The sequence below is a fragment of the Dermacentor silvarum genome, chromosome 1, assembly GCF_013339745.2.
Source record: "Dermacentor silvarum isolate Dsil-2018 chromosome 1, BIME_Dsil_1.4, whole genome shotgun sequence".
Taxonomy (NCBI): Eukaryota; Metazoa; Arthropoda; class Arachnida; order Ixodida; family Ixodidae; genus Dermacentor; species Dermacentor silvarum.
The window spans coordinates 129,500,233-129,514,416 of NC_051154.1; the positions used below are offsets into that span (position 1 = coordinate 129,500,233).

At 46.8% G+C, this 14,184-nt stretch overlaps 2 protein-coding genes across 2 annotated transcripts in view; both read left to right on the forward strand.

The window, feature by feature from the left end:
• Positions 1 to 14,184, forward strand: part of LOC119436024 (cytochrome c oxidase subunit 4 isoform 1, mitochondrial) — a 480,308-nt gene that overhangs the window by 347,151 nt on the left and 118,973 nt on the right. The window lies entirely within an intron of this gene.
• Positions 12,731 to 14,184, forward strand: part of LOC119459099 (trifunctional nucleotide phosphoesterase protein YfkN-like) — a 91,583-nt gene continuing 90,129 nt past the window's right edge. Inside the window, exon 1 of the mRNA XM_049668777.1 lies at positions 12,731 to 12,811. The gene's annotated coding sequence lies outside the window, so the exon portion shown is untranslated. The remainder of the gene's footprint in view (positions 12,812 to 14,184) is intronic.

A 14,184-nucleotide genomic window follows, 5' to 3' on the forward strand; every position in this document is an offset into this window, starting at 1 on the left:
TTTTTTGGCGCTGAGCCGTGCTCCCTCAAGGGCTGCAGAAGATAGCGTCAACCTTTCCCTTTCCTCACGAACCACTTACTACCCCCATTGGCCAATCCGTGTCACGTGGAAGCACGCGTGGCGCTTTTGCATATTTTTTTCTTTCCAGCGCGCTGCGACCGCCATTCTCGGGCCTGTGCCACAGAACACCCATACCTGTGCGACGAAAGTGCTGTACGCACAAACTGTTCAAAAGTGTTAGGGACAAGAACTTCGTTGTGATGGCATGCTGCTGCGAAAAAAAGTTGCCGCAGCCGACAAGGCGAGGGCAAAAGGTTTTTTTTTTTTTTTTTCTTTTTTTTTTCCCATCCGGCGAGCGCAAACACTTGCTGCACACTTGGTATTTGCGCTGTGTCGCATCGTCGCGTTGCTACTTCCAAAACGGCTTTATTAAGGCCAGTTACTGACTGACGAAGCAAAATCGCGCCTCAATAACTGCTCCGCAGGGCGCGATCGAAGTTTTCCGCGGATTTCCTCTGGTAGCGCGTCATCCGTCGTCTGCCTAAAGCCCCTATATTTATAAACGTAGCGCCATCCACTTCCCTCCTCCTCCGTTCCACTATCGCGCTCGGCGCGACCAGCGCGATCGAGGCGCGATATCGACAGTGGCGCCGCCTGCGTCGGGCCTGCCGTGGCAGACGACAGCTAACGCGCTACCAGAGGAAATCCGAGGAAAACTTCAATCGCGCCCTGCGGAGACGTTTTTGAGGCGCGATTTTGCTTCGTTAGTCAGTAACTGGTCTTCATAATGCCGTTTTGGAAGTAGCAACGCGACGATGCGAGACGGCGCAAATATCAAGTGTGCAACAAGCGTTTGCGCACGCCGGATGGTAAACAAAAAAAGCCTTTTGCCCTAGCCTTGTCGGTTGCGGCAACCTAAGGCGCAGCAGCATGCTATCACAACGAAGTTCTTGTCCCTAACACGTTTGATCCGTTTGTGCGTACAGCACTTTCGTCGCACAGGCCCGAGAATGGCAGTCGGAGCGCGCTGGAAAGAAAAAAATATACAAAAGCGCGACGCGAACTTCCACGTGACACGGATTGGCCAATGGGGGAGCGGAGGAGGCTGGGTCGACAGGAGGCGGCTAAGAGAGGGCGAGGAGGAAGCGCCGGGGTGAGCGCGGTGGCGGCAAGATCTAAGAATGGCGCTACTTTTATAAATATAGGGGCTTTACGTCTGCCACGGCAGGCCCGACGTAGGCAGCGCCACTGTCAATAGACAGTTTTAGTTTAGCGTTAGCGTAATAGCGGGGTTACGGGAAATAGCGTTACCGTTCCGCAAACGAACTTTGCAGAAAGAGAGTTTTAGTATAGCGTGATAGCGTAGTTTACGTGCGGGACGCTATTCCATTACGCTTTGAATTTCGCATACATAGGGCACCTAAGATATGTTTGTGTGCGTCCGGAAAGTGCGAGAGGCAGCGCAATGGAAGCCAGGAGAGCGTTGTATTTTTACTTGCCATGTCTGCCGATCTGCAGCGAAACAGACAAGCAGTACAAGCTGTCTACCATAGCCTCCGAAATCTTTCAATCTCAGAGGCCATATGCCGTCGTCGCGCCTATCTCCCGACTTTAGCGACAGATGGCGCTCGGATCTCAGAAAAAAATTTCTCTCGTTAGGCTTAGGCGCGTTCGAAACGAGAAGCGATCTCGAAAATTCCTCAAGATTAGCCATAACACTCTCTCGGCGAAGCGACATGAGACTAAGCAAAAGCCGTTTACGCAGTCATTTGCTACGAACGAAGTGAATTCTACAAAAACAACGCCAAATTCAGTTCGAAGCGGGCGGCCGGGACCGCCGCCATGTTTTATGTACACTACGTAAACACGCTAATACGGTAACGTTAGAGACTTTAGTATTAGAGACTTTAGTATTGCGGAAAATGCTTGCGTTAGCGTTAGCGTGTTACGCACGCTAAATCTTTGCGGAACGCTGTTCGATAGAGTTTTAGTATAGCGTAAGACAACGATGCGCCGCTAAGCGCAAAACCATCTAGCTGCGAGTAGTCAAAGCAGCAAACTGAGCAGCTCGACAACCAAACTAGCCGTGTTGATCCACGCCAAGCCTTGAAACGAGCCTGCATGTCAAGCGTTCGAGCCGAGGGTGCCACCATGTTTGCAACGCTAAAAACTTAGCGAGCGTTTAGCGTCTCCGCTATATTTCAGAAATAGCGGACGCACGCTATCCGCAAAACTGAAATAGCGTTCTGAGCATGCGCAGTCTGACCCCGCTATTTTATTGCGTTTAGCGTGGTGCCATTTCCGCAATACTAAAACTGTCTATTAGACAGTTTTAGTTTAGCGTGGTTACCGGAATAGCGGGCGTACCGGAATAGCGGGATCGAAGTGCGCATGCGCAGAACGCTAACCGACCCATACCGTTTACCGTGCGCACGCTATTTCTCAGAGTTACAGACAGTTTTAGTATTGCGGAAATGGCACCACGCTAAACGCAATGAAATAGCGGGGTCAGACTGCGCATGCTCAGAACGCTATTTCAGTTTTGCGGATAGCGTGCGTCCGCTATTTCTGAAATATAGCGGAGACGCTAAACGCTCGCTAAGTTTTTAGCGTTGCAAACATGGTGGCACCCTCGGCTCGAACGCTTGACATGCAGGCTCGTTTCAAGGCTTGGCGTGGATCAACACGGCTAGTTTGGTTGTCGAGCTGCTCAGTTTGCTGCTTTGACTACTCGCAGCTAGATGGTTTTGCGCTTAGCGGCGCATCGTTGTCTTACGCTATACTAAAACTCTATCGAACAGCGTTCCGCAAAGATTTAGCGTGCGTAACACGCTAACGCTAACGCAAGCATTTTCCGAAAGAGGACAGATGTCAACAAGTGAACACGCCCAAACGACACGTACAGAAAATTTGACCAGATCGACCAGTGAAAAACGCCATTATGGCGTTTTTCACTGGTCGATCTGGAGCAGGATTTCTTGCTCCACGGCTGCGAATCCGAATTTCACTGGTCGAGCTGGAGCGGGTTCGCGCTTTCCACTGGTCGTTTCGGATCAACTCGCTCCGCGCCGGATCGCTCTCACTTGCTCCGCTGCCGAGGCGCGGATTCGGGCGGAAATAGGAGGAGAGGATACGTCACTTCCGCTCGCTGAGGGACGATGATCTTGGTGGCCATAGAAACATGCAGAGCGGAAGTCGATTTTTGTGACGTGTGTGCGCAGACTTCCGGTACGATCCAGCGCGGAGCATTTTCGCTCTCCGCTGGCAGATTATGGTTGGTGAATTGCGAGCGCTCGCTCCAGGATTTCGGCGGCCGCTCCAGATCGACCAGTGAAAAACGCCATAACTAATATCGCGCCTCGATCGCGCTGGCCGTGCCGAGCGCGACAGCGGAACGGAGGAGGAGAGAAGCGGTTTTATGTCGCCATAAAACCCCTATATATAGGGGCTTTAAGTCGCCACGGATGCGAGTGCCATCTGGTGGTGTTGCAAGGAACCCAGCAGCGCATGCTCCGCTGTGATTGGTTGTCCTCTTCGGCAAAGGAACAGCCAGGCCACAGCGCCCATGGTCATGAAACCCGGCGAGATTCACAAATTTAAGCCTCACTTAAAGAAAAAAAAAAAGTCAGCGCAACGCGCACGGTGAATTACAGGAGAGGGGTCCTGATCGATCTACAGGGTCCTGCATATTTCGCTGCGCATGTTCGAAAAAGGGTTTTGCGCTCACCGCTGCGTTGTTATTGCTCAAGTTATGCACAAATGTATGCTGCATTTTGGAGTCTGCGTCGTTTAGTATAACACCTGCCACAGTTAGTTGTCTCGTTCTTAAGAGAAATGTGCAAATTTGCCTTCACTTATGGGGATGCGAGCTGTTGCAGCGACGGCGCTAGCATAAACTTGTGTTGTCGCCTGCCGACAACTGCAGAAAGCAACCGGTCAGGGAGGTTTGCCCAAGGATTTATACACACCCCCTGAACTCCCCCCCCCCCACCCCACACCCCCCCAGGAGGATCTGGACACCCCCGAAAAATTATTCCTGACCCCCCCCCCCCCTCCTCTCTTTCAGACAGGCACTCATCCTGGAAAAAAATTACGCTGAACCCATATGCACTATGGTAATCGCTTTAATAAATATTTACTCTTTGCCGAGGTGGGCACTACTTGACCTTAACTTTGAGGCCCAATTTTGATGTTTAGCACGCAGACGACAGTGCTACACTGCAACCTGCAGGGAGCGGAAAATCCTTGAGGTCGCGGTAAACGCGAATGAGATGCGAGATTTACATTTGCATGGTCCTCCTGTTTTTCCATTTTGAAGTCAACGTACTCGTATGCACAATACGTACAGTATCAGCACTACCCCTGTGCTTAGTCGTAAAATTTACAATGTGGCACGTACATTGCTCTCGTTATCGACTCCTAACGGCTAGACTGGGGAATGAGTAGAATTAATTTACAGACGGTATTCTGGAGAGCTGGCTTCACAGCAAGCACTGCTCATGCTTGCGCGCCAGATCAAGAGAAAAAGAATGTTCCCTACTTTGTCGTCAGCTGCAATGAAGATACTGCTTCTTCCCGTATAAATTGTTGCCGTTGAAAGAAGCTTTTCCGCCATGAAAAGGCTCTTAACATCAGATAGATATCATAAGACGCCGGCCCATGCTGATGAAAATTTCTATTGAAGCTCCCAAGTATCCCCAATATTAGGAACGCAGCAGACGAAGAAAAGGATGAATATTTGCAGTTTGTGGACCAAGCCTACATGAAAACAAAGATATGAACTTCAAATTTTAAAATAATATGCCATGAAAATTGATATTAATGGTTAGAATTAATTTCATATCTCATTCTTAAATAAGAAAATCCTATTTAAGTATTATTCTCTTTTCTACCCAGTGTCGCCCGATTCATGGCCAATCCCCCGTAGTGGGTTGTGCTATACATATATGCACCAAACCAAACCAAACCTATATGATGTGAACCAAGAAACAACGTCAGCTATTGTATTTACATGCGGGTGGCACGGTGCAATTTTGTAGTTTGTGTCGTCACAGGTTTTTTTTTTTTTAATTATTATTTTCTGAATGTGGCAGCCACGGTTGGCCTAGTAGTTTCTTTGGATATTGTATGTACCGGATTGTAGCGCACATGATGCGCACATATACTTTTTTAATGCGAATCATTTCTTGGCGATCATATACCACTTTGAGAGTGCCTATCTATCTATCTATCTATCTATCTATCTATCTATCTATCTATCTATCTATCTATCTATCTATCTATCTATCTATCTATCTATCTATCTATCTATCTATCTATCTATCTATCTATCTATCTATCTATCCGCCTACGTCATGGTGCTTTCATGGTCATTTCGTTAACTTGGTATGTACCAAAATTGGCATAGTATGACAAGAGTGTATGACGAACATACGAGTAAATGATAGGTGCGTGTCAAATACATGCGTGTCATGTAGGTCAGGAAACAGCCGCCTACATCTTGGTGCTCTCATGGTCGTTTCGTTAATTTTCGTTAACACTGCTTCGCATAACATCGATTCCCACAGGGCGTGGGATCTGCCGGCTTTTTTTTTCTTAGTTATATTTTAATTGTATTGTTTAAGGTATATGGCTTCTCCGTGCCTATTGTGCTTGTTTTTTTTGTTTTTTTTTCTCGTGCAAAGTGATATTGTACTTAGTTTTGAACATGTCTGCACTTTGTTCTTTCAATAAGACTTGTAGATGAAGAACGTGCTTTACTTTGTTCTGCATAGAAAAAAAGAATAAACTTCGTGCAATCAAATGAAAACTCTAAATGCTGTCGCTTATGTTCTTGCAATTTTCAAACTGGTTGACAGAATACCATGGGTGTTTAAATGTAGTAATGAGTTTATAATCCTGAAAAACTAGGCACACATTTCGGCCTTCTATACAGCGCTCGTTCATGCCTGCCTGTCTCCACCTTCGTTGTAGTATTGTTTGCGCAAAAACGTCAGCTCTACATGCACCAACAAGACGAACTTCCTTGTAAGATGTGGTTTAATATGCTTGCTTAAAAGGTTAATTAGTGTACTTCTGCTAATTAGCAGCTTTTCCGTCACCATTTGTGGAAAAAAGCGTTAAGCCTTAATTAGACAAAATAACGTGGTAAAAAGAGCGCTAGCCCCTTGAACCTCCTACCCCCCGCCTCCCCGCCCCCCCGGCCTTTCGCTCAAAAAAAAAAAAAAAAGATAAGCAATACTTCGTATCCCCCCCCCCTCCCCCCCGCGTTCTGGCAACACCCCCCCAAAGTCGAAATTCTGGATAAACCCCTGGGTTTGCCGCATGTTCTAGGAGTGGGCAACCACGGCCGGTCGCTGGATAAAAAAAGAAGGTGCGGCCTGCCGCGTGGGTTGGGCTGCAATGGAAGCGAGCGTCACAGCCGTAGTTGCATTCTCGGCCGCGTGGTTGGGCCGAACGGCGCTATGATGGGGATGGGACGCGTCGGATTCCATGGGCGACGGCGTTCCAAGCGCGTTTCTGACGCATTTTCTATGCCGATCCCACACAACAGTCCCGCGACTGGTGGCGCCACGGACACCGTTTCTGATGCACACGGCAGGCCGCATTTTTTTTTTAAACATGAGCTGTTTAAGCCGGCCGTTAGTCCGCGATTCGCGAACAGAAAATGTGGGCCGATCCTGGCGGTTGTGCCGAAAGGGTCCAAGCGCAATGGCACATACCCCTGTGAACTAGCGAAGCTGAGCCTGGCTAAAACTAGCTAAGCATGGTTGGAACTACTTAAGCATCGATAGCCAATCAATAGCTAATCGATCAATAATCAATAAATTCCGGAAAATGCTGGGGATGACTTGGTAGTGCTTAGCCTAGCCCAAAAGCCAGGACTAGCTATGTACCCGTCAGCTCCGCGCTGTCTCTAGCATTTCGCCTCCAGTGCAAGCTACGCATTCTTTTTTATTATTATTCAACGTTCGTGGGGCAACACGCGGAAAACCACCCTGACAGGATGCTTTCTGCAGATGCCGGCAGGCGACGACACAAATTTATAATAGCGCTGTCGCTGCCAACGCTTCTAGATCCTTTTAGATTTAATAATAATAATAATAATAATAATAATAATAATAATATAATAATAATAATAATAATAATAATAATAATAATAAAAGTTGTCGCAGTTTCACCTGAAAGGCGAAGCATCAATTGCGATAGCAAACTTGTAGAGAGCTATACGGAGTAATGATATTAGCTTTATCAGCTGTATAAACTTGGACATGCAGCAGCATCGGCAACACGCAGAACTGTTGTCGACGCCATCGGCGTTTTGCCCGCGTTCGCTCAAAATGCGTGCGGCGTTGGTGACTGTTGCCGGAGCCTCTGATATAAATAGGCACTGCGTGCCGCAGCTAAACGTCGCCTCCCTTCCCTCCCCTTCCCCCACGGCCTCTCGCTCGTCGGAAGAAGGCGCGTTTGCTCTACATACATGGTGATTGTGAAGGAGAACAGAGACGCCTACTTCTGCAGCCCTTAAGCGAGCACGGCGCAGAACGCGCGTTTGTTCTCCACCGTGCGTTCACTCCCCGTGAAAGACGCACCCCTCGCGCCCTTTCACTCGCACATACGGCGTTCGGCGCGCGGCGACGATTTCTTCTCCAAATGATGTCATACGGAACCTCACGGCGACGGCGACGGCAGAAATCTGCTTTTGAGTGTCCATATAATTGCTATCGCAATAATAATAATAATAATAATAATAATAATAATAATAATAATAATAATAATAATCCTTATTAGCACTTTAAGAGCGTTGGTCGTTACAGCAGCTCGCATCCCTATAAGTGAAGGCAAATTTGCACTGTTTCAATTGAAAGCGAAGCTTGTGTTGGCTCACAAGTTTCGGTCGCGTTGTCGCGGTCACAAAAAAAAAAAAAAAAAAAAGCCGGCTGCTCCCAGCGGCTCCCAGATAGAGTGTACTCCCAGAGTAGTGCAGCTGTTCCAGCAGCGCCGGCGCCAGATCACGTGACGTACGCGGCCAATCAGGGTCGTTTGGTGTGTCGCGGGGTGGAAAAGAAGTAAAGGAAAAGGGGGTTGGCACGCGCTCTGCCGGGCTTCAAGGTTTTCAGAGTAGCCAAATTGGGCTACTTTTTAGGTGGGTTGCGTCGGAAACTCAGAGTTGGCTACATGGCTATATTTTGGCTATTTTTGTCTCAAGGACTTCCGAGTCCTGTGTACCACGTCAACACTGAGAAAATTCGGGAAAATCGGTTTATGAAAACCCAAAGCTCATTGCTGCTACAAAGATATGTAGGCAATCTCGAAGGCTGTGTTTTTAGGCAATGTCTGCGCTGGGAGGACGGCGGTAAGTCATGGCTGCCATGTTTACACGTCATACCAGCGCTTATAAGCTCTCTTCGTTTTGTATTGGTTTCGGCGCCATCTGCTGCCGGTGCACACGTGATTCATTACAGGGACACTAAGGGGCTTTATCTATTAAGGGGCTTTATCGAGTACGCACGTGTTCCGTGCTGGCTGCTACAGGGAACTATTATGTGAACTTACAACAACTGAAGTCGCTCCACGCATTTTCGCACGTACGTGGTCCTTCAATGTTTATCAAGGGTTCATCGAAGCCTATTGCTTGGTTTTCCCGCAAATCCCCGCTTTATTTATTTACCCAGTAGCCTTACGAAAAATCCGCAAGTCGCTTTAAACGAGAAACGCGACGGTTAGAGTCTTTATATATGTACATGCTCAGCGAAGCGCAGTAGTCGTCTGAGAAATCTGGAAAGGAACATCTTCTTGCCTTCTCAAAACTCAGCATGCGCAAGTGGGCGAAGTACAGCCGTGCCTACCAGAAGGAATCGGAGAAGGACCCATCTTTTAAAGGTAAATTTTACTTTATGTGTATCTTTGGTTTTAAAAGCGTCTGCTGCTGCGTTGTTTCGCAATGCAGTAAGAAACTCTTACTCCATTCCAATATTTTCCAAGTTCATCCTGCACTGTAAGGCAACTAGCTATTGCATCTGCAAAGCATAAATCTATTCAAAATTTAAAATATTGCAGTTGAGAATGAGGATGTTTTAATGTAGAGTCAATAAGGTCTTGTATGAGGCTCCCATCATCCTACTTCACGCCTTGGCGTGAACTAAAGTTGACTCAGAACGTGGCTCAGTAAATACCAATAACGTCATAAGTAAATCAAAAAAGAAATCCTTCGGCTCATTTTGTAACAATACATGCGTGGTGCCCAAATGCACGTCTGATGGGCAGCGCTCTACTCGTTACAGGCAAAGAAGTTCGAGATTTCATCGCTTAGGAGCCAAAGCACGTTCTGTTCAACTCGTTACTGGCAATGAGCTGCATTTCTTCGTTAACACATAACTAGAAAAGATCCATAATTCTTTCTGATAAACCATTTGTAGTTCTGCGAACTCGTTACCCGAAAATGGCCAGATTTCAGATTGAATTACCAGGAGCTGTGCTATTCTACTGGTTGCAGGCAAAGAAGTAGCTCTCACTAGAATCCTTCACGGAGATCTTGAGGCTGGATGCATGCGGTGGAAGTAATTTTCAAGCCGGAAATGCAGACAGCTGCAGAACATCATCAAACGTTTTGGCTATGTTTTTGGCTACTTTTCGCTCAGCGAAAAATTTGGGTCTCGCTATTTTTGGGCTACATTTTGAGATCATTTGGCTTTTTTTGTTGGGGCCATCTGACAACCCTGCCGGGCTTCCCTCGCCTCAGATCAGTCTCGGCGACCGGTTGGGATGGCCGCGCGTGGTGCGTTCCGCCGAGGAGCAGGCTGCGTTTGAGCAGCGGCGCCGCGACGTCGCTCGGGAAAGGGCTCGTCGTCGACGTGCCAGTTGCAGTGCGTGTGACCGGTTGTGGTTCGAGCACAACGTGGTACTCGAGGAACACCGAAGAAACACACAAGCTTCGCTTACCCCCATTTTTGGGTAAGGGAAGGGTTCATAGGCGGAAAGTTTTCAATTTTCCGGGGGGGCTGGCGCCCGACCAGCTTTCCGAAACCTACCCATATATATACACACAGGGTGTCCCAACTATCATGGACCAAGATTAAAAAAAAGAGCAATTGCGTTACTCAAAGAAAACCTAGTGCATATTGTTTCCAGTGCAGTGGAGTAGCCGTCAGTAATTTTTTCGTTACTGAAATTTAATCGGGTAATTGCAATTAATTATCTAACTCGAGAAGTACTGCCCTAATTATCAAAGTGTCAATGAGAAAATTGTAGAGCAACATGAAAAACTCCCGATACAGCTTTTTGTTGTTCAATTCGCAACTCAAATGAACTGCAGGGGGCGCTGCGAAAATTGGCCGCGTCTGGCTACACTGTGCAACATGGCGGTTATACGGAGGTCCCCGCGTCGCCGAAACCGCTGTGTTTGATGCATAGTACACAGTAGTTTGATGATTTTCGTGCAGTGTGATGCCGGTTTGCGCTGTTTTGTGGAAGGAAAGCGAGTAGCTTACGCCGACCAAATCATTTTAGCCGATCTGAGAGAGGCACAGTGGGTAATGAGGCTGAAGTGGTCGCACGGTGTGTGCAAACTTCTGGCGTGACAGCGGACCCGTGCGAGATTCTGATGAAAATCACCGATGTATTCTTGAACCCATTGGTCGTGGAACCGAAGTACTCGTGCACTGTTGGATAGTCGTAAAAGTACAAGCACGTTTCTGCTGCTTTGAGTCACTGTTAAGGCACGGTTAGATAGTCCGGTGTTTCGAGCGTGCGAGACAGCAGCCGGCGAAGTTGGATAACGTCACGCTGGCCTCGCCAGGATTGCCGAAATATTACAACCTGCTCAGTTTGGTACGTTTAACATCGCCCGCAGCAGCGCACCGACTTACTCGATCAGCTGTTGCCGCTGTACATGCGGATAAATGCGCAGCCGGCGCGCACTTTCTCATTGTTGTTGCCTTAACACATTTTCGTTCGGCGAAGGCGCAAACTCTGCACGCCCTTTTCAGTCCAGAGAGCAAGCGAACCTAAAATCAAGCTTTGCACTTTATCGCGAGCATGCACTACGAATCTGTGGTGAACCTTTCTCGCTACTTTTGCGTTCCTGTTATCTATTTTACATTCAATATTTGCGCAACGTGACTGTTGCTTCACTTAGCTGTAGTTATTCCATTAGTTGGCGCATTGTTTCTCTCGTAGAGAACAATACGATAAATAAGAAACCGAAAGATCTGCTTACTACAATAAAAACACATTTGCACACCATGTACATGTATGGCTTGTGCTGCGTGGCCTGACCATGATTGATTACTCCCCGCTGTCTACGAACATGTCGCTTATGGCTGCTGTGTAAACTAATGAAATAAAACAAATGTTTCTGTGTAAATTAATGTTAACTAAGCTACTGCATTATGAATCTAATTAATTTTCATGTTATTCTATAATTTACGTATCCTGCAAGTGGCCAGAACTGTGTTCGCTTCTGAACTGCCAATTTCGTTCAGACGCTGATAAGAGATACAATTGCTTTGATAATTACGCATTTTCAAATGAGCACCTACTAATTTGCACTAGTTACACGGATAGCGTGTCCAGGTCGCAAGGAAGGCGTACCGCTATGCCACCCCATAGTTATTTTGCATGCTGGCGCGTACATATTGTGCTTACATAGAACGATTTACCGACGTTACCGGGAGTACCTGAAACTCCGATGTAACGATCGATTTTCGCTGATGTACCATACTCGGTAGTTCCACGTTGTGCGCCGCATGTATCCGATATAACAGCTTTAATGAAGGAAAGCTTAAGTACCGCGGCGACATTTGCATCATAAACTGCATTACCACGCCGGCTATCACATGAAACTGCTTGTTGCAGCACACGTACGCTGAACGTTATCACAATGGCAGTAACAACCTCAACGCAAACTTCCTGAAGTTCGCTGTAGCACTTCACTGCAAACATAGTACAAGCAACAGTATCGCGTTCTCTTCACACAAACAACAAACCGACCCTCGGCTGAAAAAAAAAAAAAAATGAAAACTTTCTCGGAGCAAGATGTTGAGAACATAACAATTGCCGTTGTCGCAGCTTATGATAAGATTCGCAATCCATGTGGCTCTTCGACGCCGCAAAACTGCAAAACGCAGCATAATTCCACGGCTGTGCGCAGTTTCGTTGATGGTGGCGCGCACCCGCCCGCAGTGCGAAGGCTACGGACGGAGCGTCTGCTCCGACGCTCCGACCTCCATACGAGGTTTCCGGCGCTCGCCGCTAGGTGTCGCATGAATGGCTGGAGTTTTTTTTTTTTTTTCTGAGCGTGAAAGAAGCCCGCAAATACACGCAAAATTGCCGCGAGACTCGCTGCTATTTCGTTGCAGTTTGAATGAGGCGAAAGCGATTTTGAGAGCCGAAAACACGTCATAAACGAGAATTTTGGACACCACCTACATCACAAAGATTCCCGACGTCAATGATGTGTTTGCGGCTCCTGAAATTGCGTTCGGCTCCTTGAAGCAGCAAAAGCATAGCCTTCAAGACCCATATTTTAACTCTAGAGGGCGCCACCCTATGAGACGTGAATTTGAACACCAACTTGACCACCTAGCAGAAAAAAAAATCAATAGAGAAGAAGCAGGTGTTTGTGTCCCAGTTTTTAAAGATATTTTTACTTCCTATTATTGCGTTTATAATTACTTTATTGTGGAAATTTGTATTTCTTAAAATGAACTATTGCCGCTAAGCCAAGTCAGGACGCAAGTTATCAAGCGCCCTGCAAAAGAAAGAAAACGAAACAAAAACAATTCTCGGCATCCTTGGGGCAGCTTGTGTGGTGAGTTGAAACCCGTGCTGGTCAAACTATTATCCTTTAAGCTGCGCTTGCCGAATAAGCGCAAAAGTGTGATACCCGCAGGTATGCATGGAATTCAATTTTGTGGGCAGAACAACAATCTTTCGTTAATTTTGCTAGTATTAATCGCCACTTATGACAGCCGTTACCACCTCTCGGGCGTTGCACAATCTAATTCCTGTGCTACTCCATGGGCGCAATTTCTGTTATTAATTTTGGATTTAGTCGAAAGCATGACGTTCCCATTTTTTCTTGCAGTATATTGATCTTTTTAGCCTAGCCTATCTGCGTAACCGAGGCCCTGGCAAGGTCATACCTATGCCGTAACTGTTGGCAGTTGTTCAAACCTCAAGGCCTCTGTTAGCTCAACGAAACATCGGCTTGCGGCGCACAGTTTCTGCGCCGCAGTTCGTATGGAGAGGTATTGTTGCAACGTTAGCTTTGCGTTGATATACAGTGACCCGTGCATTAGTATATTCGTCTGTCCTTTTTGTTTTCGAACGTCCCGGAAGCTTCACGAACTAAAGTGGTGAAGTTGCTACCTTGTTTGCAGTGCGCTTTGTGTGCAATCTTGAGATCAGTTTCTTTTTCCCTACTGAGATCTGTTTCAACAAACGAATGGGCAATGATGGGCACTGAAAGAGAGAGAAAGAGGCACTGGGGGGGGGGGGGGGGGGGGAACGACTGAAAAATGACCGAAAATGACGCCCTGTTGTAATTCTCATGTGTGTGTGTGTGTGTGTGTGTGTGTGTGTGTGTGTGTGTATCAGCTATGATGACAATTACAACGGCACTTTCTGTAAAGACGTCGGCAATAACACCCATACGTTTTACGAATAGGATATAGGAAAAAAAAAATTACAACGAACACGGCACTGTTGTTGTACCTGTTTCTTTACCTATGTCCCGTTCGTAACGCGCTTTTGCAGTTTGACCATGAATTACCATCTTGCCCAAGTTCACACCCGGTTAAGTCCAGGCTAGTAATTTGTTAACACAGCTAATAAATATACGTTCACCATATTTCGTGTTGCACAACTAGATATTGCAAACATTTCTTGACATAACAATTAAATGGCTATAAGTGTTGCAGCGAAACATAACTTCAGGTTGCCTAATGAAGAAAAAATAATGATTGACTGCATGCCCTATTTACAGCCATGTGCTGCTGGGAAAGCTGCACAGCCTTCCTTTGAAGGGTTAAAAAAAAAAAAAAAGAAACTTACTCATTTTTGCGGCATATAGGTTGATTTTTTTCTTTTAGCCATATCTTGGTCCTATAGATCCCTCTGCGGATATTGTGCCACTTAAGTTTTCTTTTGATAGCTATAAGGCAATGTAATTCATGTTTTATG